At 58.7% G+C, this 6,137-nt stretch overlaps 1 protein-coding gene across 3 annotated transcripts in view; it reads right to left on the reverse strand.

Moving 5' to 3' along the window:
* The window catches only part of JADE2 (jade family PHD finger 2), a 75,403-nt gene extending 73,677 nt beyond the window's left edge, over positions 1 to 1,726 (reverse strand). For 2 of the 3 annotated variants that reach the window (XM_054168210.1, XM_054168208.1), the window contains exon 1: positions 893 to 1,567. The gene's annotated coding sequence lies outside the window, so the exon portion shown is untranslated. Of the gene's footprint in view, positions 1 to 892; positions 1,568 to 1,590 lie in introns of those variants that run through there. The other variant, XM_054168209.1, reaches the window with a different exon arrangement.
* Positions 1,727 to 6,137: the final 4,411 nt, after the last annotated feature.

A 6,137-nucleotide genomic window follows, 5' to 3' on the forward strand; every position in this document is an offset into this window, starting at 1 on the left:
GCTCCCAGCCGGCATCCCGAAAGCGACGAGGCAGCCGCTGCCCTGATCGGCAGGTGGGGAATGGGCTGGAGCGTCTGCGGGGGCGCTGCGGGAGCCTTCCCCCGGAGAAAGGACGGAGCCCGAGGATGGCGGTGGCTGCCCCGCGGGACCCCGGCAGGGCCACGGTCCTGGGTACCGGCGGATGTTTTCGGGTGATGCAGGAGTGGGGGAAGGGATGCGGCCGCCTCCCGAGCCCGGCAGCCCCGGGGAGGCAGCAGTGGCGGAGAGGGAAGCGGCGGGGAAAGCCCCGAGGAGCGCTGGGGAGGAGGGAAGGGACTGCGGGGGGGTTGGGGGGGGGAAGGACAGGCGGGAGCCGGCAGCCGCCACGCCCCCGGGCACCGCCATCCCGGCTCCGCGCCCGCGCAGCGCTTATCCGGCCCCCGCGGTAGCGCTGCCCGGAGCCCCGCGGAGCATCTTCCTCCATCCCCCCACTTCCCAGCCCGATACCGGCACACACCGGGACCGGGAAACCGCGGCGTGCTCGTCCCCACCCCCGGCGGGCAGGGGAGCGCGGCAGCCTCTTGCCGCAGTCATTAATTTGGGGAATAATAATAATAATAAAATAAATAAATAAATGAAAAGGCGAAGCTGCGAGCCTGAGCCTTTAAAAGTTCTTGTTTACATCCCCGCTGCCTCCCTCGTCGACTTTAAAGCAAGAGTGACCAACATGCGCAATCCAACACCACCACCCCCCCCTGGAAAACGCTGCACATCCCCCGCCCGGCAGGCCGGCGGGGGGGGATAAATAATGAGAAATAAATAAATGCCAGCAGAGCAGGGGGAGCTGCGAAAATGCCCCCCCGGCTGCAAAATAAAGCCCGCTCCCGCCGCCAGCCCCCGCCGAGCCCTTTACCTTTGCCAGGAGAGTGTCCTCCAAGAGTTGAGGCTGTCTCTCGGGTTACGGGCGGGGAAGGAGGCGGGGGGCGGGGGGATGCTCCCGCAGTCCCCGGCCGGCAGAGCCCCCCTCGGCCGCCTCAATCCGGTGTCATTGCCGGGGCCGCGCCGGCCCGGGCCCTTCTCTCAGGAACACCCTCCCGGGAACTCCATGGATGCGGCCCCGCTCCAAAGCCGAGATGGCCGCTCCGCGGCGGCCGGGCGAGCCCTGCCCGCCTGTTTTCTCCTTTCTCTGGGGTTGTGTTGGGCTTTTTTTTTTCGGTTGGTTGGGGTTTGGTTTTTTCTGTTGGGTTTTTTTTGTTGTTGTTTGGGGGGAGGGGGGGCTGTTGGTTTTTTTGTTTTTCACCCCGCACTTCCTCAGGCTTTCCTCGCCCCGCCGCCCGCCCGCCCGCCCGGGGCTCCGGCAGGGAGGCGGGGAAGCGACTTTCGGAGCGGGGACGGATAATGGTGGCGGTGCTTCCACACCCCCCCCACCCCCCAAAAAACCTCCCTCCCTCCCCTCTTTGCCTGCCCCAAATTGTCAATTTTTCCCCCTCCTGCGCCTTCTCCCTTCCCGAGGCGCAGCGGCAGGGCCAGGTGCTGCCAGCACCGGTCCCATCCCGGGCCACGCCGCCGCCGCCCCCCCCCCCCCCCGTTCCCCTCTGCTCCGCTTCTCACCCCCCCGCCGCTGCCGCCGCCGCTCGCCGGGGCCCCCCCATGGCGTTGCCCGGAGCCCCAGCACCGAACCCCCGGAGCCCGCTCGCTCCGCTGGCCCTTCACACACACTCACACTCCTTTCCCTCCTCTTCCTCCCTCCAGCCCCCCCGCTCCGCCGCTCCCCGCACAGGCGTAGACGGAGCCGCTTCTGCAACCTTAAAAAAAAAAAAAGCTTATACTTAAGGAAAAAAAAAAAGCCACCCTTTTGGCGCCATATTAATGACGTACTTAAAATTTGCCATTTCTCCTGCGTCAAAAAACAGACAGCTCTTGCCCATCGCCGAGCCGGCGCGGGGGGGCTGCGGTGTGCAGGCGCTTCTTTGCCTCCCCCCCAATCCGCCTCCCCACCGCGCACACACACCGCGCAGCCAACTTCCGCGGGTGCGCGCACCCCGCGGGGGGCCGATGAGAGGGCGGGGGGCAGCAGCCAAGCCCTGCACCCCCCCACCCGCCCAAGGGTGGGAAAGGGATCATCTCGGCCCCCCTCTCCCCCCTCCCTTCCAAAAAAATCAAACAACAAAATACCCAACAAAACCCCCAAAACAAAACAAAAACCTCACACCACCCAACCATCACCACCCCCCCCACCCCCAACACACACACACAAAACCCTCAAGGAAACTTCACGGAGTTTCTGCGTGGAGGAGCAGAGTGGGTGCTGCTCACCCTCCCCCACGCCCATCCCGGGGTCACCCTGTGCTCCCCGAATGGGCTCGGGGGGGCAGATACTGCCCCTATTTAAAATGTGCTAAAAACATCATGATGATGATGATGATGGTGATGATGCAGATGCATTGGAGGGGTCTGCGGAGGGGCTACAACATCCATCGTTCCAAACTTCTTTGGACATTGTGCCTTACACTGCTTTACATCACCCCTGTAGGAGATTAAAATTCAGGTTGAAGCTGGCCCTTTCCATCACAGGCTGCCATCATCTCTTACGTTTGTTGAGCTGGTCAGATCTGGCAGTTGCTAAAACCATTGGGACCACAGCTGGAATCCCCGCAGCTGGAACCACCACAGCTAAGTTGGTCAGATCCTGCCCATACCCCACCTACAGATCATCCCATCCCATCCCATCCCATCCCATCCCATCCCATCCCATCCCATCCCATCCCATCCCATCCCATCCCATCCCTGTACTGCATTAAGGGATATTTTGAAGGTTGCTGTTACCTGCTCAGAATATCCCAAAGGTCTGAAGTGAGGCATTCTGTACTGATTCATGGAGGTCTTCTCCAGCTACATCCCTGTTCTGGCTCCTTAGGATTTGCCAAACTGGAGTGAATTAAGCTGCACCTTTTGGCTTTGGCAGCTTGTGCTGAATGTTTTCTGAATGCTCTGAGGCCTTTGGCTCTTCCAAGGATGAACGCAGAGAAGCATTGCTTTGGTCATTCTTGGGCTCATTGAGGTTTTTGTGGACCTATAACTCTGGAAATAGGGTCATGAAATGTGGCATGGGGCAGAAACTGTTTCTTTAGATAAACCTAAATTAGTCACTGGGCTTTGGAGAAGAGAAGCTCACAACAGGTGATGAACACAGAACCACAGAATGGTTTGGGTTGGAAGGGACCTCAAAGGGCATCCAGTCCCCACTCTGCTGCCATGGGAGGAACACCTCCCACTAGCCCAGGTTGCTCAAAGCCCCATACAACCTGGCCTTCAACACTTCTAGGGAGGGGCATGCCTGATCCTGGCATCCCTCAAGATGCTGCTCTTGGGGCATGTGCTGGCCCAGTGCTCAGAGCCTATTCAGCAGCTCCCCAGGGAATGGAAAACTTCAGCCCCTAGTTTGAAAACGCCTTTCCTGGTAGGACAAGAGTGGTGGGACTTATGAGGACAAGAGTGGAGGGACTGCCCCTTCTGCCTGTCCTACCAGCCCCAGGTACCTGGGCAGCAGCTGGCCCAGCACCCATCACCCGTGGATGCCACCCGTCTGTGTGCACAGGTGGCATTAAGGGATGTTTCAAAGGTCACTGTTACCTGGTCAGAAGGTCAGAAAGGTCCGAGGTGAGGCATTCTGTACCAGTTCATGGAGACTTCCTTGCACACCCATATTCCACTGCACTTCTTAATCACATTGTCACAGTCTGTTTGCCCTCTCTCACCTGCATGCCACAGACCTGCTCTGTGAATCAAAGGAGAACCAAATGTTTGGGCAGATCCTTATCTTACCTGCAGAGCCAAGCACTGCCCATGGAGCGATGGAAAGGATTCAAGATGTGGGTACAGTCTGACAGCAAGGATGTGATCAAACTCTCCTGAAGAAGAGGATTCTCCCCTTGCCACAGACTTTGTGACAAAGTCATCAAGCCCAGCTCTTGGGTGCTGATGGCTGGACTGGCCATGCTATGGGTGTGCATCTTGAAGCCTTGGCCTGAGCTCCTGCTGTCCCTCTTCATCCAGCTGGCAGCAGTGGGTGCTGTGTGTTGCGAGCTGCTCTGAGCGGGCAGGCTTGAGGCTTCTCAACTGGAGCACCCTGAACCAGTCACAACTGACCTCCACCCATCCATGTGTCACCATGCCCCTCTTCGCTTTGGGCTGGACTAATGAAGGTGCTGAGGCATTGGTGTGGTGTAGTGAAAAGTTCCATTGAAGAAGCCAGGAGTGAATGAATAATTCTGTCTGCAGAGGAGCCTGCCCATGGCCCTGCTCTGGTCCCATGCAGCACTGAGGCCCTACAACCCTGCTGGCCTTTTCCCCAGGATTTCTGGCCCTCTGGAGAAGGTGGCAGTGAGTCAAGCTGCAGGAAGGCAGATGGGCTGCCCACAGCAGCATGGCTGGAGGCAACATCAAAGCCTTCTTCACATCCAGAAGGTGACCACCTTTAAAAGTTCTGCATTAAAACCTGCACAGAGGAATATTGGAGCTGTGAAATGCAAAAGTGGTCAGACATGAATAGTGTGCTGAGCTAAGGCCTAGGATCATCTGCTGAGCAACAGAAACCAGCTGGTGCTGCTGAGCCCCTCACTGACCACCTCATGTGCTGCAGGGTCTGTGCATGCAGTTAAGATCTTGTCCTGGTTCAACACACGGGTGTGGATCAAGTTGCATCACCAACAACCCCCAGACATTTCTGCATCTTGAGTTCTTTCCTGGCCAGAGGGGAACCTCCTGAAGTTCATCAAGGGCAAAGGTAGAGTCCTGGGCCTGGCAAGGGGCAATCCTCTGCACCGGTACAGGTGAGGGCTGACCTGCTGGAAAGCAGCTCTGCGGAGAAGGGCTTGGGAATGCTGGGGGGCAAGTCCCCCATGAGCCAGAAACGTGCCCGCATGGGCAAGAAGGCCAACGAGACCATTCTGCATTAAGAGAGTGTGACCAGCAGGTCAGAGGCAGTTCTCCTCCCCCTCTACTCTGCCCTACTGAGGCCACATCTGGAGTACTGTGTCCCGTTCTGCGAGCCCCAGTTCCAGAGAGACTGGAAACTACTGGAGAGGGTCCAGTGGAGGCTACAAAGATGCTGAGGGGCCTGGAGCAGCTCTGTGAGTAGCAAAGAGCCCTGGGGCTGAGAGCCTGGAGAAGAGCAGTGCCAGAGGGGAGCTGAGCAATGCTCAGCAAGACATAAAGGCTGGGGGGTAAGAGGCTGGGGCCAGACTCTGCTCAGTGCTGCCCAGGAACAGGACAAGGGGCCATGGGCACAAACTGAAACCCAGGAGGTGCCACCTGAGCAGGAGGGAAAACTTCTTTGGTGTGAGAGTGCTGAGCCCTGGAGCAGGCTGCCCAGAGAGGCTGTGGAGTCTCCTTCTCTGGAGAGTTTCCAACCCCCCCTGGGCATTGTGCTCCTGGGCAGGCTGCTGTGGGTGCCCTGCTGGAGCAGGGGTTGGACTGGGTGATCCCCAGAAGTCCCTTTCCATCCCTGCCGTTGTGGAATTCTGTGATCTCAGAGGCTTTTGGCCACCACGCCTGCAGACTGCAGCAAAGCTCCTCCGTGGCTGCCTGTGTGTGACAGGCGGATCCAGGACACCGAGATGACCATGCCCAGGAGCTGTGTGGTGCTCGGTTTGCACGGGATGACAGCTCTGCAGCAGCCACGAGGAGCTCTGACAGGGTGTTGTCAGTTGCTGTTTGTTAAGAGAAGAAATAAATCTAATAATAAAAACAACAACAACAAAGCGCTGTGGAAGAAATAATACTGCCCGAGCGCTGCAGAGGACAGAGCTGTCTGCACAACAAAGGCTCAGCTGATGGATGCTAAAATAAGCAGTTATGCAACAAGTCAGGAATACGATCCCCAGGGAAGGCAGCGGCCACGGTCGCCTTCCATCGCCGCTCACCGGGGCTGGTTTTTGCAAACCTGGGGGCACTATTCCGGGGAAGCTGTGGCCAATAAGCACCGGCGTGGGGCTGACGGGCGGGCTTAAGGCAAGGACCGAGCCTCTCTAACTTTCGTAGGAGCTCGGCGGAGTCAGATCCTGTCTGTAGCCCTGAGTCCCGCACGGAGATGCTGCCCGCACCGCCTGTCCCTGGGGGCTGCTGCCGGCTGCAGGGAGCTGGTGCTGGCTGCAGAG

The sequence above is a fragment of the Dryobates pubescens genome, chromosome 16 (genome assembly GCF_014839835.1).
Source record: "Dryobates pubescens isolate bDryPub1 chromosome 16, bDryPub1.pri, whole genome shotgun sequence".
NCBI lineage: Eukaryota > Metazoa > Chordata > Aves > Piciformes > Picidae > Dryobates > Dryobates pubescens.